A 20207-nucleotide genomic window follows, 5' to 3' on the forward strand; every position below is an offset into this window, starting at 1 on the left:
TACAATTTTTATATTTTAAAAATCAGCATGATGTAAACTAGATTGTTGTACCTGTAAGTATCAGCTTGGAACCAGAAGTTAGCATGGGTTGGTTGGAAGATGTGTTAAGCTTGCAGCTGTTCTACGTCTCTAAATACTCCTGTTTTCCATGTTAAGGCTAGATTCAAGATTCAAATTTGTATTGTTTTTAAGGTGTAATCTCCCCTTCTGCCTTACAAGCTGGTCATTCAGCTATTTCTGTTCTACTTGAACTTCTTTTGCCTTACAAGGGAAAGATGCATTTTATAATCTCTTCCCAGACAATGTAACAGGAAGTGTGTCAGTGAGAGTTTTAGCATGAGAATTTGAATAGTTAAGAGAATTGAGATGCTGCCCAAATTTTGGCAGGTGGTGAGTTTTTTTTCTTTTTGTCTATGGCTCCTTTATTGAAGAAAATTAAGTTGCTTCTACTCAGCTAAGATAAGACCTTCCACTTAGGATCTCAATACTTTATTTCCATTGCTGCACTGATTTCATCCATGATGAGTTCAGGATCTTTGAATTCAAAGCTTTCATGATTTGACTGATACCTAAAATACATAATTTGCTACTTATGCTAACAGTTCTCAAATGTAAAGTGTGTTAAGTGATACCTTAAACTTAGAAGACAGATTTGAGGGAGTGGGGGCACAACTGCTGATTGTAATGGACAAAATTACTCTATTCCTTAGGCTTAGGAGGAACTTCAGGTGGAGTCCTTATGTTCCTTTTGTAGCTAATGTTTCATCACATTAATTTTCCTAGGTCAGTGAAGTACAGAAATAACTTCGGAGGGACTGATGGCTGCCCATGCCAGGCGACACCATTGGTAAGACACACACACACAGAGATTCATCTAAACAGAGTGGAAATTGCATTTGTTTGTTTCAGAATCTCAGAAATGAAGACCATGGCTTTAGGCAGTTGTGGAGAGAAATGCCTCCTGATTTACACAGCTCTGCTCAGAGACCTTTATATTTCCTTTACATTCACCAGCAATCATACTGTTCAGAAGTATTTGATTTGTGTTGGGTGTGCCTTTCCCCATTTCTAAGAATCCTGAAATGTTGACTATTGTGATTGATACAATTTATAAAAATGCAAAAAATTTGGGAGCATTTTTGTATCCTCTGTCCCTAAAAAACCATTTTAGATGAAAGATCAGTGAAGTACTGGACTTGAAATGTAGCTGATGTTTTGCAATCACACAGATGATAACTGGTTACTCCTGGTGTTTCTTGGAGAGTCAGTTGATTAAGGGAAAGCAGTTGGAGTTTAGGCAGATAGGGTCTGTTCTGAAACTAATATTGAGAAGTTCAAAAAAACTTTGGAGATGGTAAAGTGACATCAGGTGAAAAGTATTTCATGGTGTTTAAAAATATCCCTTGGGACTAAAGGCTGTCATACATCATAGTCAAGATCTCTCTAATCCTCTTTCAGTGCATGAGCTGCATAACTTCTTAGGGTTTTGAGTGGAATCAATAGAGGTTTGTTGCCTCTTACCTGAGTAGTCAAAATGGTATGGAATGTTTCAGGTGGTGATTCACATCACACAAGAGTGGCAAGGTTTTGACTTGCACAATGATACTAATGCTATTTTTATTTCTGCTGGAAACATCCTGATGCATTTTTAATCTTTCATGGGCCTGAATGGTGTTCTTGGTTTACACTTGTGCTGAAGCATAAATACAACTTATCTCACATTCTACCTACCTCAGGAGCTAGAACTCCAATCTTTTTGCTCTGAGAAATGTTGACAAATACTATGTAGAGTTTTGTTTGTGTTTTCATTTTGATTAGGGCTGAACTTGCAAGGTGACCAGTAGAGTAGTAAGAAATATGGGCACTAATCCTTGCAATGTACGCAAAGGGAATAATTGCCATATATGTAAGCTCTTATGTGTATTGCAGGCAAAATGCACTAGGCTTTTTTACCTACAATTACTTTTTGGTACACAGTGTAACTGCAGGGTGATTAGTACCATACTTGTGTAATACTTGGCTTGATTTCATGCCATGTGAAGGATTGAAATCTTGAAATAAGCCTGTTGATTCTCTTGCTTTGGCTTTTCCTGTTTTTCTTAGTTACAAATGTGAAAGATGTGGAGACTTACCATCTTCATTCCTATTTACCCTGGACATCTTCCTGGTGGACTCTAGAACTCATGTTCCAAACTGTTGCTGTGTCTGTAGAGTGAAATCAGTTTTCAGTTTGCTGCATAGAAGCTTTACATTTTCTTGCTGTTGTCTATCAGACTTTTACGAAAAAAATGAAGCTTTTATTTAAATGTTTTTTTCAGCTTCTAGAATGTCTTCTTTCTAAGTAGCCCTAAAATAGAGGATCCAGAGATTTTCTTCAATTGGTTGTCCTACTAACTGAAGTCCTCACCCACTCAGATTTAAGATTATAGGGAGAAACTATTGTAAGGAATGCCCCTAGCAAGCAGGGAGTTGGATCTCTCCTAGTCTTGCTAGATACCACATCCTTGAGTCAAAAGCCTGCTGTGAAGTCCCTCAAATCATGTGAGAGGATTAGAATGTTACACTGTGTTTGTTAGCAGTGAAGTCTGTTCTGAGTTAGGTGTAAAAATGAGTAACATACCATCTGCTTAATTTCTTAATTTCTAAAATTGTGTCACATTTTTAGGCTTACAGTAGTGTAGTTCTCTTTAAAGTTGTCCTGCACCTCAATTCAAACAGATTTGTCTGGTTTAGAGTGCAGTTAGCTGATGAATAATAAGCCTTTTTGTATAAATAAAAAGGAGTATAAACTGAAGTCCAACATCTGATACAAAAGAGCTTCTGATCTTACTCTCCAAATCTAAGCTTTCCTCATCCCATTCTTTGGTACTTCAAAGCTGATGCCAACAGGGAAAGGTGTAAATACCCAGAGGGTAAATTTGAGCATCAAAATCTGCTGAGAAAAAAACAAAAGACTTCTTAGAGCCCACAATCCCTTACTATCCTCTGATTTTGATTTAAGAGAATGTCCTTTCTGTATGCAGAAGTGTGGTTGTGCCTTTTTTGTGTTTTTTTTTTTCCTTCGTGTCTTTAAGATTACCAAGTGTTACAGGAGAACAAGGAAAAGTAACCATTTTCATTCCTGTTTACCCTGGACATCTTCCTTGTGGACTTCAGAACATGTGTTCCAAACTGTTGCTGTGTTGGTTGAGTTCTTTATGTACCCAAAGCTGTGAAGGGAAGTCAGCAACGTTGGGAGTTTTTGTGAGTCATCAAAAAAGCTAAGGATGGGTTACATGGCAGGAGGAATGCATGGGAATAAGTACAACCTACTGTGTATATAAGTGAATATTTGTCAAAGATTCTGAAGAGCAGAACAGCTGTATGGACTTAGGAGAAGCACCACAAGAAAAAACATCTTGTTTATTGTATAGTCCTTTTCAATCTTCTCACTTCAGATAGTTCATAAGGTAGATGTCCTTCATCACCAGCTAATAACATGGTTGTCCTTTTGTTTTCTTGTTATCAGTAAGGTTGCTGCATCATTAACCATTAGTTGTTAAAGTTCCTCCAAATGTACCTGTAAATCAGTCGTTGTGTTTTCACACTGAAACACATTGGAGCCTGTTTGAATGTCTTAGAACATAGCTAAGCTAATTAGCTACTACACATGTGGGAGTAGATAATTAACAGTTGCTTTACCATCAGAGTTGGGGTCAAGCAGTGCTGAGTGTCCATCTCCTTAGAGTTTCTTACCTGGGCCTGCTCTCCATCTGCATCGTGGGATACTGGAGTCATTGGGATGGAGTAATGTCTATGGCCTGTCCCTCTTGCCCTGCAGACATCTGCTGAGTGTCTGGATTTTGTATTTCTGGTCAGATTTTGTATTTCTCTCTGACTTTCTAACAAACTCTGTTGCATTTGGAGTCAAGCCAGGTTGCAGGCCAGTGTTGTAGCATTTCCTGAGGGAGACTTCAGAGGATCTCTGGGGTCTCCCGGTTCTGAATCTGACTGAACAACCTCTTGGTAAAACACAAGTGCTGTGTAAAATGGGTATATACAAAGGATGGTGCTCCTACTTCTGTGTCCAGTCCCTGAACACTACATTATAAATATCTTTCAGTGAAGGGTTTATTTCTGCAATTGAAATTTGCACCTTTTGAAGTATAAAGATTTCTATATTTTCTATATAAATGCTTCTGTCAATATATCAGCAACAAAAGGAGGGATAAGGAGACTTTTACTGAATGTAGGAGGAAACAATGACAAATGATGAGGAAAAGGCTGAGGTACTTTATGCCTTCTTCACCTTAGTCTAGTAGAAAAACCACTTGTCTGGTTAGCCAGCCTCCTGAGCTGGAAGACAGGGACAGGCAGCAGGATGAAGTCCCCATAATCCAAGAGTAAATGGGGAGTAAAGGATCAGCAAGAGCTGCCAAAGGCTACAGAGGGAGGTGGCAGAAGTGCTTATCACTACTTTCCATTGCTGACCAGCAGCCCTGGCTAACAGGGAGGCCCAGATTGTTGGAAGTTAGGTGTCCCATTTGCCATCTACAAGAACAGGTGAAAGGAGGATCTGAGGATCTACAGGCCTGGCAGCCTGACCTCAGTGCTGGGGAATGTTACAGAGCAGACCTTGAGTGCAATCACACAGCACATGCAGGACAACCAGGGCATCTGCACCAGCCAGCAGGGGTTTAGGAAGCAAAGGTCCTGCTTGACCAACCTGGTGTGTTAAAACACAGTGACCTGCTTAGTGAAGGAGGGAAAGACTTGATGTTACCTGTCTAAACTTCAGTAAGGCCTGTGGCACTGTCTTCACAATATTTTCCTTGAGAAAAAACTGGCTGTTAATTACTTGGACAGGTTTACTCTTTGCTGGCTAAAAACTGGCTGGATGGCTGGGCCCAGAAAGTGTTGGTGAATGGAGTTAAATCCAGTTGGTATCTGGTCACAAGTGGCATTCCCCAGTATTGGAGGCCAAGGCGTATTGAGGCCAGTACTGTTTAATATCATTATCAATGATCTGGATGAGGGGATTGAGTATACCCTCATTTTGCAGGCTTTCTGCCCAAATTTAGCAGGGGTGCTTCTCATGGAGGGTAGGAAGACTCCACAGAGGAGTCTCAACAGGCTGGTGTGCTGAGGCCAATAGTATGAGGTTCAACAACACAAAGTGCCAGATCCTGACCAGCAGGGTCACCATGGCCTCCTGCTGTACATCAGGTTTGGGGAAGGTGGGTGGAAGATGCCCACAGGAAAAGGAGCTGAGGGTGCTGGTTGGCAGTGGCTGAACATGAGCCAGTGTGTTCCCAGGTGGAAGAAGGCCAATGGCGCCCCGGCCTCTATCAGCAATGTGGCCAGCAGGGCTGGGGCAGTTGTTGCCTCCCTATACTTAGCATTGGTGAAGCTGCACCTTGAATTCTGTGTCCAGTTCTAGGCCTCTCACTACAAAAAGGTGCTGCAGCATGTCCAGAGAAGGGCAACAGAGCTGGTCAAGGGTCTGGAACACAAGTTCTACAAGCTGCACAGGGAGCTGGGGATGTTTGGGGTAAAGGGGGCTCGTGGGGGATCCATGTCACTATGAACAGCTTCCTGAATGGGGAGGGGTGGGGGGGGGTGTCAGTCTCTTCTCCCAGGCCACAAGCAGTAGGACAAATTAGAGGAAGCGGCCTCAAATTGCATCAAGGAAAGTTTAGATTGGATATTAGGGAAATTTTTGTCACTGAAATGTTTAGCAGTGTTTGGAACAGGCTGCCCAGGGAGGTGTCTGAGTACCCATCCCAGGAGGTATTTAAAAGACATGTAGATGTGTCACTTAAGGTCATAGTTTAGTGATGCACTTGACAGTGTTGGGATAGTGGTTGAATGTAATGATCTGAAAGGTTTTTTCCAGCCTAAATGATTTTATGGTTCTATGACTGTCAGTAGCATATATTAAATAATGTCATAACATCTTGCGTACAGCAATTATAATTTAAAGAATGTCCCTCATTCCATGTATTGCTTGGCTGAAGGTAAAACTTGGTGCAGCCTGTTACTACTGTTAGAGTGCACAGCAGTCCTAATGCTAGAGTTTTCAACCCACTGTGTACCAAGGGGTTAATCTGTTTCCATCACTGGGGATTTGAATTCCTTGTCTGTGCTGAGGTCACTGTCACTGTTAAATGACAGATGTCTTTCTGAAAATCCCTTGCATCTTTCCTTGTGTTGTAAAGTTCAGTGACTGCAATAACAGGGTGTTGTTCTTTAATAACTGTTAAATTTATTCTTTAGAGAATTTACAAAGATGTCCTATTGCTCTGGGAGAGCTCCCTTGATGCCGAACTCTGCATTTTCTTTTTGCATAATGCCTACAGATTTAGAGCCACTGTACTCCCAGTTGTATAGCTGCTGTATCCCTTGTTCAGTGCTGCTGAAATACTCGTAAATCTCCTTTCTTCTAGTGGCTTTGTGCAGCAGCTGGGGTATGACAATAAGGTCCCTGATCTATAATTCCAGACAGCCCCGGAGGGTGAACAGATCGACCAATCCTCATCCCCAGCGTAAGCCCAGGGAACTCACTGTCCCTGGGAGGTAGTTGTCTAATGCTTTCTATTTGTATTCTGCATGAAGCTCTTCTTGATGCTGGACTGTTGTTCACTTAGAGAATTATCCAGTGCACAGTATATAAACTCCCACTAGAGATTGAATGCATGTAAATAAAGCATGCCTTAAGTCTAGCATAATGTAACTTTAAGTGAGAAGAAATAGACTCAGTCTAAGCACCTTGTAAATCTGCATTCACTGCTAAGATCTGCACAATGCAGTCACAATCTGCATTTCTATGTCACATGGATAAGAGGTAAGGAGGACAGCTGTATAGGTTTTCTAATTCCAGGGATTTCCTGCCTTTTTATTGATTTAATGAGAATACAACACTGGCCTTTTAAAATAACATCTGTTTTTAAATACTCTTGTGGAATAGCAACATTTATGTTGCAACAAAGAGACATAGTTTGAAAAATGTGATTGATTGACCTTTATGCTACACACGCCTCATGAAAATGTTACTTTATACTCTGTTTTCACACCACCTAAAAGCCTGGCAGGCATTCCAGAGTACAGACAGAAGATGATCCCTGCCCTATAGCTGTTGCCATCTCCTTGTAATCTCTAGCTATATTCAACTCGGCTGCATGATTTTTGCAACTTTCATGTCTGTGTAGCAGCATTGACATGTATTTTAACTATAAATTATTTAGAACATATCTACTTGAAAGCTAGTACTCGTTTACTCCTAAACCTCCATCATGCTTAAACATTGATGTTAATGAAATTTAAAAGGCCATTTTTAGGTGTGAGGCATTATGTACATGCTATCAGTCTTTGATTGCACTTGGTTTATCCAAGCATCTTTAATGCTGACAAAATTGTCATACTAATTTTATTTTCTGCAACAGCTTTAAAGGAGATGAAACTGCTTCAGTTTAATGATTTCCTATTTACCAGAAAAATGTATTCAGCATATGGAAAGCAGTCACATTTTGATAGAAGTAGTGTGCTCTGAGCCAAGCCCCACCCTGCATGGAGGCCAATGGCAGCAGTGCAGGCAGGGCAGCTCCCAGCCTGCTTTAGTAAGGTCGAGTGTTGGATGCCTCCTCAGCACTACTCTTGCAAAACTGCAGAAGTATATAATTCCATAAATGTTCTGTGTAAGCTAATCTCTAAGGAGAAGATGGAGTCTTTTATTGTTTTCATCTGTGATTTCACATTAGTTTCTTGTGCATATTTTTAAGAACTGGTAGTCTTCTCTGGAATTCCTCCAGAAAGGTAATGCACCACTGGTCTGCTAGAAGATGTAAGAATAATTTACTTACAGAGGATAAACTATATAAGGCATATTTGACTTGTGTTTCAGTCCACTTTGTAAAGATAGCTCTGCATTTATGGTCTTTAATCTGTCTTTTCTCAGATGGGAATTCAGGAAGGTGAGGAAAAAAATCCTATTTAAAGCGTTATTTCAAACAAAGGATTCAGTTTCTCAAGTTAAATATCAAACCGTATAAATTCATCCCTTATAAACTTGGATTTGGACTGAGTTAAATATTACTAATCTGCAGTAGCCTTTTTGAATTAGGGTGGTGTTTGTTTTCAGATGATTTAAACAAAGACTATCTCAAGCTCTGAAAGTAAATGTAAAATAATAAGTCTTTTTAGTCTTAATTAGTAGTTAATTGCAGCAAAATTTAGTTGGGACAAAGTCCTTGAGAATGTACGAACATTTACATAAAACACTGTTCAGAGTACTCAGAGTTCCATGCCAGAGCAAAGTGGTTTTCTAATTACTTTTGCATAAGAGCTAAGCACTGTGCTTGTTGTGGAGATGGACATTATTGGTTACAGTATTTGTGTAATGTATAATGTAAATAACATAGCCTTGGTTAGCTAAAATGAACATCATATCAACATCATATCACGTGTTTTATCTTTGCTGCTTTCAGGAGGTTTGTTTTATCTGGAGATTCATGACAATAAGATTTTTTGGACATTAAATATAGCAAAGGTAAGGAAAGACTTTCATTGAAGAGAATTAGCTTGCTTCCATTTCACAGAGTTTTCAAACAATCCTATTATAATTTTTTTCCTTACCAAAAATGCTCACAGACCTAATCAAACTTCTTTAACAGAGATTGAAACATTTTTCATTATGATTGTTTTTTGATAAAGTACAAGTATTTCAGAATGTTTAAGGTATGAAAGTTAGCAGTGTGGGACATTTTAAATGCAGCAGGACTTTTTAGTGGAAGTTTTATTCTTACAAAAAGGCATTATTTCAAGCAAAAAGCCCCTAACTTCCTGCCTTACAGAAGTTGTGGGTCTCAGAATGTGAATTTTTCTTGCTATTTTTCTAGATGCTGTAGTCTTTACTTATTTTCATCCATATCATAAATACTTACTTAATTTCCATGGAAGTAAGCTGAGAGAACATGTCAAAATCAGAGGCAGCTAAATTTCACATATTTGTTAAGATATACTCCACATTTACTCTTTTTTGCTCTCTTCTAAGAGTCTTTTGCTTCATTCAGAATCTTTAATGTCTTAAGCCTGTGGAGGGTGCCATAATGTGCTTGGGTACTGTGTTGTGCTAATTGTTCTTTCTATATATATTAGCTTTGTCAAATCTCATTTCTTAGGTTGATGTCATTGTAAATCAAGACTGACTGACTTTCTCTTCTGCCTCTCTTGATTCTTTCTTCCTGTATCACATTTCCTTTTCCACTCATGGTCTCTAATTTGTCATCAAAGTGGTAAGGATATTTTATACAGACTGATTTCTTCTTCCTTATCCCACAGTTGTTCTATTTATCTTTGCTAGCCTGACTCAATGATAAATATTGCTGGAAGTGTGAGTATGGACAGACAGGTAAGTATTAATCTTTGAAAGAACATAAAGGAGTTGTTCACATTCCAATATTTTTGTTTACTATACATTTATATTAGAAATTATATTTAAATCCACATGCAATTGTAGCACTGAACATATAAGCTCAGATCTAACTTCAGTGTACCTTTGTATTTCAAAACTAACGTGCCAGAGATTTGAAGTAACTAGAATAAGACACACAAAATGCAGAACAAGAATTCAATGTTTCATGAGTCCTTGAATTTAGTTTCAGACACCTACTCTCTTCCTGTAAGAGTTTGTTTGGAGTTTGGCCATAATTTCCCCCCTCCCCCAAGTTACTGGGGAATTCTTTTTCCTAACTTAAGAAAAAATAATTGTCTATTATAAGGGGCTTTATTTTTATTTTTCATAAGTTTAAATCAATGTTCCTATTTTTTAAAATCCTTTTGGAATTTTTTGGCAGACTGTCATAAGTTCAAGCTTATTAGCCTTTTTTAACATTACAGTAAGAGTATACAAATGCAGAATGTTTGTTTTGCTAATGATATTCCCTAGCAATAGTACATTTCTACTTCTAGTTTTGTTGCACTTGCATGATGGAGTACAGTTGTGATTATACTACTTTAAAATCCTTAACTGTCCTCATAAAACTTCTTGTATTTGTTCCTTTCCTCTGAGTGGGTCAGAGGACATAACCCTTCACAGGAGAACAGGCTTCAGGTTGCTCCAGTTCTGTCAGTGGAGGTAAACTACATTCTTCAACTTGTGCAGGTTAGGTCCTTTACACTGACCTCTCAATTTGAAGAGCTGTTATGGGTTGAGAAAGGATTGCTTTGAAGATGTTTTGTTGTGGCCCTTCTAATTTCTTATTTGTTTGTCTGCTGTTTGGGAGCGCTGGTAGTTAAAAAAACAAGACCAAACAAAACAATCCCAAACAAAACACCAAAGTGTTCTTGAATGAGTGGTAGGATCACAGTGAAGCATTGCTTTAGAAGTAACTGAGTAAGAGTCAAGCAAGGATTCTATGCTTGTGTTTAGCTGTTTAGCTCTTCCAAAGACTTCTAATGTTTTGTGCAAATTTATTTGGTAATGACTAATCTTCTCATTTGGATAAGGAAATTATAAACGTTAATAAAGCAGCTGAAAATATTTTGAGATGCCAAGTGAGAGGGTCTACCACAGAATCACAAATTTTGTTGCTACCATGAACTTAATAACCCCAGGACTTCTGTGTTCTTTTCTTGAAGAAGATGCTTTCATTTAATTCCTTTTTCATGAGCAAAATTTAATTCCTTTTTCATATGCTGGCTCACTGTTTCAGTCCTTGAATTTCCAAAGTGGCTCTCCATGGTTTCCATTCAATAGCTTGTTACTTGCATTTGAAGCTCATCAGATTTTCAGGTCCTCTTGAAAGACTTGGTTTTTTTTTTTTTTTTTTTTTTTTTCTGGGAAGTTCACAAAAAAAGGAGTTGTTGTTCTTTAAAACAAGCTCAGGATTTAAAAGAAACCCCAACAAAGTCTGAATTGCTGAGTCTGTCTGGCTATCTGTCTTTAGACTTTATAATGGAGCCCACTGGTGTAGTTTCTGTGCAGCAGTGTGGTTAATAAAATGAGATCCCAAGTGAACTTGGAGGCTTTTTATCCTCTGCGGTGGTAGACAGCAGAGCCTGGTGTAATCCTGAGATGATCAGTGTTGATTTGTTAGCTTTGTCAGGGAGTGGAACCTAGACCATGACTGAGAAAAGGCCTTTTTGCCCCTTCTCACTCACTGGATAGAGTATTCTCTTCTTACATCTTTACAAGCTTTACAAATCAGGAGCTGTCTCAGAAGTTTTGCCATTAACCCTAACAAAAAGTAACTTTTACTCACCACCCCAATTTTTAGATTTTAGTAAGAATCGGGTCTGAAGGGTTGCTTATATGTCTGGAATAAAACATGTTGGAACAACCATTAGTGGGGTCTCGCACTGTGTGAAGAAGGGTTTTTCTCTGGAGCAAATCAGGACCACAAGTAAAAAAGGTGTGCTCACTTTGTTTTGCTTCATAGTGGATTTCAAAGAGTAGAATTAACAAAGACAATGTAGCCTGTGTTTTTATACTCAGTAGATGCAAATCCTTCGTTACATTTTAAGGTTAATGACTATTCTGGATGTTTGACCCAGTGTGCTGTAGTGTGCAATACAGGTAGCATGAGTCATCTGTCTTTGTTTAGGACTTCATTAAAATACAATGGATGTTCATTACATTCCATGTACGCCTACTTTTGGCTGATGGCTTCAGTAACAAAAGGTGAGCTGACGGGGTGGAAGGTGTCTCCTTAGCTCATAATTTCATATCAGCAGTAGCTGGTTTATTCCTATTTGGTTTTAGCCATCATAATAGTAAAGATATTGTCTCAATCTCTTGATTTCATAGAACCGACTGGGGACACTGGAAATATTCGCTGGAAGCACTTCTTACTCTTCAGTGAGAGAAGAGGCTGGACAGAAAATGGCATTCAAAGAGGAGGTTTTTTCTTTTGATGTTTTAATTAAGGGAGTATTAAGAGAAAGCAGTGAACAAACTGCAGGTTTAAAAAGGAGGGGTAAAACTGTTGACATCTAAATTAACAGTGACTGAGTGTAGTAATCATTGTATTGATTCTGTGATCACAAGCATTTAGCACAAATGAAACTTAAATTTCTCATGGAAAAGGGAGAGTAATGAAGAGAGGTTTTCTTCTGTTTCAGTTATTTCAGTCACAGATGTTCAGAAAGAAAATCAGAGCAGACTGATTCCTGCTTTTCTTGTCCAGGTCTTGCCTTATATAACAGCAAAGGAAACTCAGAAGTTTTGAGGGATATAGCTTGTAAAAAGAAAGACTGTGAGAGAAAGCAGAGGTAGAAACATTGCTGATGTCCTTCATGCACTGAAATGGAGTGTCTTTGGCCTGTGGGAAACCATGCTGGTAGCTTTGGTAATGGATGACTGAATGAGTTATTTTGGGATCGTGTCTTACAGCTGAATATAATTAAAAGCATTTAATGATCATTCCTCCAATGGCACTTCTCATGTTTAATCACAAACTGGTTCATTGGTTGTTTTTTATCATATTTTCTAAATAGTTTTAGAGAATTCATATAGAATTTATAGCATGACAGGTCAGTCAGTCTCATCTCAGTGCCTGGCAGGATCATGCAGCAGGATCCTTCTAAAACTTGTGGAAAGGCCAGTACCCGAAGGGTCTGCAAGAGAGCTGGAGAAGGACTTTTCACAAGGACAAGTAATGATAGAACAAGGGGGAATAGGTTTAAACTGAAAAAGGGTAGGTTTAGATTGGATTAAAAAGAAATTCTTTACTGTGTGGGTGTTGAGGCACTGGAACAGGTTGTCCAGGGAAGCCTGGGTAGGTCTTTGAGCAACTTATTCTATTGGAAGGTGTCTCTGCCCATGGCAGGGGGTGTTGGAATGATACGATCTTAGTCTCCCTCAGACTAAAACTAAAGAATCATCTGGATGCGATCCTGTGTAGTGTACTCTTGGAAGAGTCTGCTTGAGCAGGGAGGTTAAACCAGATGATGCCATTGTTGCTGCCAACCTTACCTACTTGGTGATTGTGATTCTGTCATCTTCAAGGTCCTTTCCAACACAAAACATGCTATGGTTCTACTTCCTCATTTAAATTCAATCAATGGGGACAATAACTGTGACCTTGATTTTCTGCTTGGTCAAGACAGACTGTGTAAATGCAGCTGAATTCTGACGTCTCTTTAGACTTCTGTGTAGTCTGGGATTTTGGACCCACTTTTGATTTTTCTGTCTTAAACAATCTGGGGATTGACAGGTAGAGGGCAGTAAAGTTCTATTTTTTTAAGTAAAGTTCAAATCTTTTTTTATCAGGGTAAATTATAATTATATCAGTTTGATGCATTGGTTAGTACTCTTCTGAGAAGTACAAAAATTGCAATTGAAAATATTTGCTAAAGTACAAATAAATGTAAAAGAGCCTTGCTGCAGTATGTCTTAACTGGTTGTGAACTAGCTACAGTAAAGGAAAAAAAATAATTTGCAAGACCAATTAAGGGATGGCTTTTTGATGTCATAGTGAGAAACTTGTGCTGGTTTGTGCCAAAATATATAATTACAGACTACAGCTGAATTTTTTAACTGGAAGCCAAATGATATCACCCATAGATATTTGCCACTTCACTTAAGAAAGAAAATATGAAAAGGAATCTTGCATGCAGCTCTAGATTGATTTTTGGATAAATGCCCCATTTTTGCCTCATTTATCTCATAATGTGCAGTTATTCATATTACTCAATGGTGACACTCAATTCCCTGGTGAGTCCTTAAGTGTAGTTATGAAACGATGGTATTGAGTTTGAAATCAGTTACTCCTCCAGCATCAGTGTGTGAGCTCTAAACATTTCACAAGAGGAACTGGAAAAGGATTAAAAACAAGTGGAAGTGAATGCTCATGACTTCACCCAAATTCACCCGTGCATTATTTCAGCCATTAATAATGAATACTGATTATTAATGGAGAAAGTAGAATTTACTTGTTAAATGCATTGGAACATACATATTATCTTTTAGAGTGGTTATGATGTTGTACTGTTTATCTAGTACTGCTGCCTGGCAGAAGTTACTGCCTGTTACATACTATGAGTGTGCAGTGAGTTTGAGCTCAAGGTCCTGGATTGATAAGGAAGATCAGGGTCAGAAGCTGGCATCATGCTTTACTGTGACTTCCTGGTCTGAAATACATATGTGGAAAAAAAAAAAACCAACCTAAACAAAACCCCAAGCCTCTTTTCAAATGTTGTGGCTCATTTTCAGAGTTAACTTCCATGTCATGTAGATTCTCTGAAGACAGGGACTTGCACAGCTGTGTAAGGACTTCAAGTGGCTCACCAGGTACGAAGTGTTCAGATTTTGTGCAGGCTGACTGAAGCTGCCAGGTTAGGGGTAGTTCCTTGTCCTTTTTGCTCTCTGTATTCATACTTGAAACCTATACTTTCAGCCATGTGCAAGTTAGCAATTAATGTGACTTCTTTGTGCATAGTGGATTAATGGATGTAGGGAAGAAGTTTGCAAAATGGAAAAATTAAGTATGAATTTGAAAAGTGTAAACACAAAGATACTGTTTGTACTTTAATTGCATATTTCAGAGGTGGAAAGTATTTTGCAGATTTGAATTACAAGACAATGTTAATGCCACTCAAATATTTTAAATTATTTTTGGGAGGTTTCTGTCAAGTAGTGTAATTGTTTTAAACATATTGCATTAATTTGATCTTGTGCTGGGGCTTTTCGTTGTTGTCAACAGGTGCTGTCTTTGAATGCCACGGAGAGCACAATTTGTCATTCACATTCATAGCCTTACTGTGCTTGAGAGTTTGTATCATGTTTGGTTTTCCCTCTCTGTTCATTCTTCATTTCCTGGGAACTAGTACTGTTCTTAGTTTAAAAATATGTTTTTGAAGAACATCATATTAGACTTTCCTTGCCCTTCCTTTGTATACAATTCCTCTTGAATCTCTCCCAGACAAAAAGTCACTCTTGAAGTGGCTATTCTGGCTGAAACTGTGACCCCAGATTATTGCAGATATTTTTAAATACTTCCTGCTCTATCTAAACCAAATTTTCAGGCATATTGCTTTGAACTCCATCACATCTGCATAAATGAGTCTTAAGTAGTGTCTTGGCAATGGTTTTATTTTAAAGTCTTGTTATTTATTTATGGTAACAGTTTGCTATACATCAAAAATGTATTATCAAAAATGAATACACACTTGTAAACACTGTATTGAAGTAAGAACTATTTAAGCATTGGATTAGGAATATATGTATTTAAGTATTAAAATATTTATTGCATATTAATTCTTCATATAGGTGACAAATACTTGTATCTGCAAAAGAAATGGTAAGAAATGTAGTAATTTTGTACACAATATAGTTATTAAAAAACAACAATCCATAAATCAGAAAAATAACATTAGCTAATGTGTTGCATTGTAGTCTGAAGTTATGTGAACCTTTATGCTGTAAGAGCATAAAGCAGCTCTAAGCAAATTGGCTGTTTTAATTTCTGCATGGCTAACATTTAGGAAGTATGATTAATGAATTTTTAATGCATGGGTTGGTTTTGTGATTGTTTTGTTGTTATTTTGTTTTGTGGGTTTTTTATAGCAGAAAATTGCAAGGAGGGTAAAGGCACACTTAAGGCATTACTAGTTTGAATCCAAGGTAGGTCCAAGACACACATTTTGTGATCAAATCCTATAATCTAAAAATAAGCTACACTGAAAGACTGAAACACCCTTTACTATGTAACATCACAAAAGCACAGCTACTATAATGTGCAAAATATTGCATTTTTCATTGGCAAGGCTACGTCTGTAGTGCTGCTGGTAAAAAACAGATTGACATTTGGTCATTATTTCTTATCAAGGGTGTTTTACTTGTAATGCTATTTGACAGCTATATTCTAGGTCTGACAGCATTGAACCAGCTTAATTCCCACTGAACTGCTCTAAATACGTGGTATTGCAATCAGTTTAACAACCCCTGGAGGCAATAAAATCTCTCCTTTGAACACACACAAGGGGAAGAAATCTAAGATTTATAAAGGGCAGCAAGTATTCAAGATAGGGGCAAAGTTTATGTGTGAGCCTATAATTGATGTTTCCTTTGTTGGAAAAGAAAGCTTGAGGATGCTTTAAGAATTAATCTTTAACAAGATCTAATCTGCACTAACAAGATCTGCTCAAGATGAGTGAGAGTAAGATATGATACCAAGAGTTTTGTCATATTCAGCCAACAATGAAATTTCAAAGGCACTCTGTAGTTTAGGAACATTTTTGAGAAGATCAAGAAACTTCACAATTAGATGTGAAATCTGTTAGAGCTCCCTGCTGCAGGTGGAGGAGAGCAGAGCTCATAACCTGGGCTGCTTTTCCTCTGCCATATATTCAGGTGAGCTTTCCTAAGGCTGTAGAGTTTTCCATTATCCACTGAACATAGAGGATAGGTGGGAAAGTACTATAAATTTGCTCCTTTTGTTCTTGCAACATGTAATTTGGCAGATCAGGTAGTGACAAAACAAGAGTAGATGCTGATGAACTTATCAAATAGTATCTTAATTTCTAAGGGATACCCATTGCTTTAAAAAATTACTGTATTTGGGTTTACCCCTCAATAAAATGTAGCTGCCACTTGGATGAGTGATGGTCTTTCATCCAAAGAAAGAAGAGTATTATGGAAAAATATAAACCCCATCATTGTTGTGTAATTTAATAAGATACTATTAATGCCATAGGAACATGTCATTAAAATGTATATAAGAACGTTTTTATTGCATATATAGGAAGAGCATGATGGAAAAAGGTTTTCAGAGTCTTCCTGGCTTCCCTTTGCAGAATTACACTATGGGATTAAAAGATACCTGTCTAAAGGAAGTCTTTTGGTTCCAGGTTACCACCTGACCACTACTTTCATATCTATAAAGTATCAGTTGATACAGGGAGCTTGGGGACAGTCTCCCTGGTGAGGGGATGAATAGCAGTGGTACTGAAGAGGACAGGAAATCTCAGCTTATCCTAACTTGTGAGAAAACCTCTCAATATGGAGAAAATTAGCAGGTTTACTCTGATATCAGAGAAAGTGAATATCATATCTACTAGCATTGCATGGTGGAATTGTATCTGTGAGAGGCAGCAGAAACTTGAATGAGTGGCTGTGGGACTTTGCAGGTAAAGATTGAAGCAGTGTGCTGTGCTGTTGTGTGGTGCTGTTGTATTGAAATTTTAGAGAAATTCTAATACTCTTTTCTAATATTACAGTAGAAGTTCAGTTACGCCTTTCATACCTGGTAGTTTTGTATTACCCACACACTTCCTGCAGGAACAGACTATCCCTTTCTCCTAATCAGTAACCTGTATTAGCAAACTGCAGCTGTGGTTCTGATATAACATTTACTGTAATGTACTTACTTCTATAATGCAATACTTATACTTGTATTATTAAAAAAATTGGTAATCTTTTATTTCTTACATAGCCAGAAAATGAAAAAAGACCTGACCAAAATCTCCTTGGCAGGTTTTGAAGAGGTTGTTACTCATTAATGTGAATGAGGAAGGTTCTATCCTAAGTAATTAAAAACAAATTAAGTAGAGGCACTAAATCTTTGTCTCATAAATGAAGGTTTCATCAGGGTGAAATTATATTTCATTGGTCATAGAATGAATAATAAATGAACCAGTGAATCTACTGGATCATTTCAAATGACTAGTCTTAGTCAACCAGGTAAGTGAAGATGGCTTTAAATTGGGTTAATTACTGTAGCTTGAGTTTTAACTCAACAGCTCTTAATTTCAACTTTCAAAGGCTACACAAACCAATTTTGTACTCTTAGATTATAATGAGCAGTCTTTATTCTTTAATCAGTTCATCCAGTATCTGGCTGTCTACTGTAACATTCCTTTGAAGTCAAGAAAGATCTAACATAATTGAAGAAATGTCTAACTACTTGACTCCCTCTTTTTTAATATAAAGGAATTAAACATTAATCAGACTTGTGCATCTCAATTAAGCCAATTAAAATTATCACAGAATGTAGTGCACAGAGCAATAGGTAGCTTTAATGTTTGAATACATTATCAACTTTTACCTAATGTTCCTTATTTAAGATGTTTGTTACTCAAAATGGGAATGCATGCAATGCATTAAAGAACACTACCATTGTTTAAAAAGTTTGACTAACTTAATTTACTTAGTGTAATTGCCTACATTTATGCACAAGATATGTTAAAATTTGTTGCACTTAGTTAAGATTCATATGTGGATTACTTTAGGTCTTCCTGCACCAGTCTGATTTCCATATGTTTTTGTGCTGATTAGTTGGTTTTTTTTTAAGAAAAATACTATACACTGTATCTGACTTAATTTATATCACAGGGAAGTATGGCTTAGTCTTTACTGGCTGATGTATATACGCAAAGTCCATATAATTACTAATAATTTGTAACAAGTGTTAATTGATAAACAACTCCCTTTGGTAGCTTAATTAAAGCTGTAGGATAGCAAGGCGATTTACAACTGGGATTGATCTCAATTAGTCAACAAAATCTGTGTAGTCTGTTCAAAGAAGAAAGAGGAAATTTAGCCTAGCGAGGCTTTGGGGATTTTGTCTTGTATTTTTTTTTTTATCAAGAGAAATAAAATCACAAAGCACAGTAATGTTTTCTGCAGTTATCTACCTACTGTAGACCGTGCTTATCTTTTACACTACCCAGCACTTGTTCTTTCATTTGTTTGCTCATTGTCAGGTTACAGAACAATATTCAAACATTTCATTATACACAATGTGATAAAAAAGTAATTTCATACAGGGATGTACATTTTAGAATAACACCCCCAGGAGACCACAAACTAGAGAATGAAAAACATTTAAAATATGTCAGTTTTTGATCTTACTTAGAGATTTGTTTATAAACTGGCATTATGCAGCCTTAATTAAAAGATAACACAGGAAAGATGGCATTAGGGAATAACTGGATATGTGGAAGCACAGTGATCTTATAAAGTCAGCTATGCTGTTTCAGGATTCACTACTCTTTTATCATTTGGACTGATAGTAAGAATATAATCTACGAAATTGCCCCTGTGGAATAAAAAAAAGTGTCATCTCTGTTTAAACTAGATCACAGACTGGCTGCAAACAGCTGCTGAAACATTAATTAATTTGTTTGCAAATAAATCATGGATATGTACTAGCTGAAAATACAGATATAAACAAGCATGAATATTGTGCTTCTTAGATTACCTATGGATCCCTGGTTTGCCTACATTTTTAAAGATAATTGTGTATGCACCAGAAAAACAAACACATAGACCAAATAATCTGAAAGAGCTGAGCCTCTTTATTAAAGTTGTTCTATAGATACATCGATGTGCTGAAATGCAAATCAGTTTCAGTGCTTTAAAAAACACACATCCATTTTACATTTGTGTAGGACTGAACCTCATTTAAGAAAGATTTGTTAATCAAAGAGAATGAAATATTTTGGTGGAGGCATATGAATGTGGGTTTAACAAGTTTGCAGCTAAAAATACAGCTTGATTTCAGCTGTGCAATTTATGTTCCTCTGTATCCTGAATGCTCTCTCGGTAGCTGTGTGGCATCCTCTATACACTCTGCATTTCTTGGTACCTGCTTTTCGTATCCTATCAAAGCTGCTGTTCAATATCTATGGATTCTTTAAAGAAGCAGGCTAAATGCTCCAGCCTTGTAATTCCCTGAGCTAGAGGTGAGGCAGATGTACCCAAATTCACACTTGTAATGACACAGGCACTTCCTTGGGGCAAGCCTTGAGCTGTTATGGTGCTTCCATTGTAAGGACAAATCCTTGGCTCTCCCCAGTGCTTCCCTAGGCTCTGCATATGGTAAGCAGAGAGGAGGAAGATGACTCTGGCCTTGACCCCTTGACATAAGCTTTATTTTCAAGAATGGGGAAAAAAATAAAGGTTATATTCTGCCAAAGGATGGGACTTGCATGTGTGATATGAGCAATACAGGGAGGCCTCTGGCTACTAACTAACCTTCAAGTGGCAGGCTGCTCTGTTACAAGCCAAACCTGTTGGTGCAGGTTGTAGCACGTGGCCAGGAAAGGTTGCATGGTCCAAATTCTGCATTCTCCAAAAATGTTACCTGCCTCACAGAGCTGCTGTCTTATGTACACAGCTTTTTCTCTGCTTTTTTAAGAGGCTTTGTTTTGAATATTTTCTAACACAATGGGTATTCTTTTTAGTCTTTGGAAATTAAGTGTTTGTTAAGAGGAAAAAAATCACATTTTGA

The sequence above is a fragment of the Lonchura striata genome, chromosome 9 (assembly GCF_046129695.1).
Source record: "Lonchura striata isolate bLonStr1 chromosome 9, bLonStr1.mat, whole genome shotgun sequence".
Taxonomy (NCBI): Eukaryota; Metazoa; Chordata; class Aves; order Passeriformes; family Estrildidae; genus Lonchura; species Lonchura striata.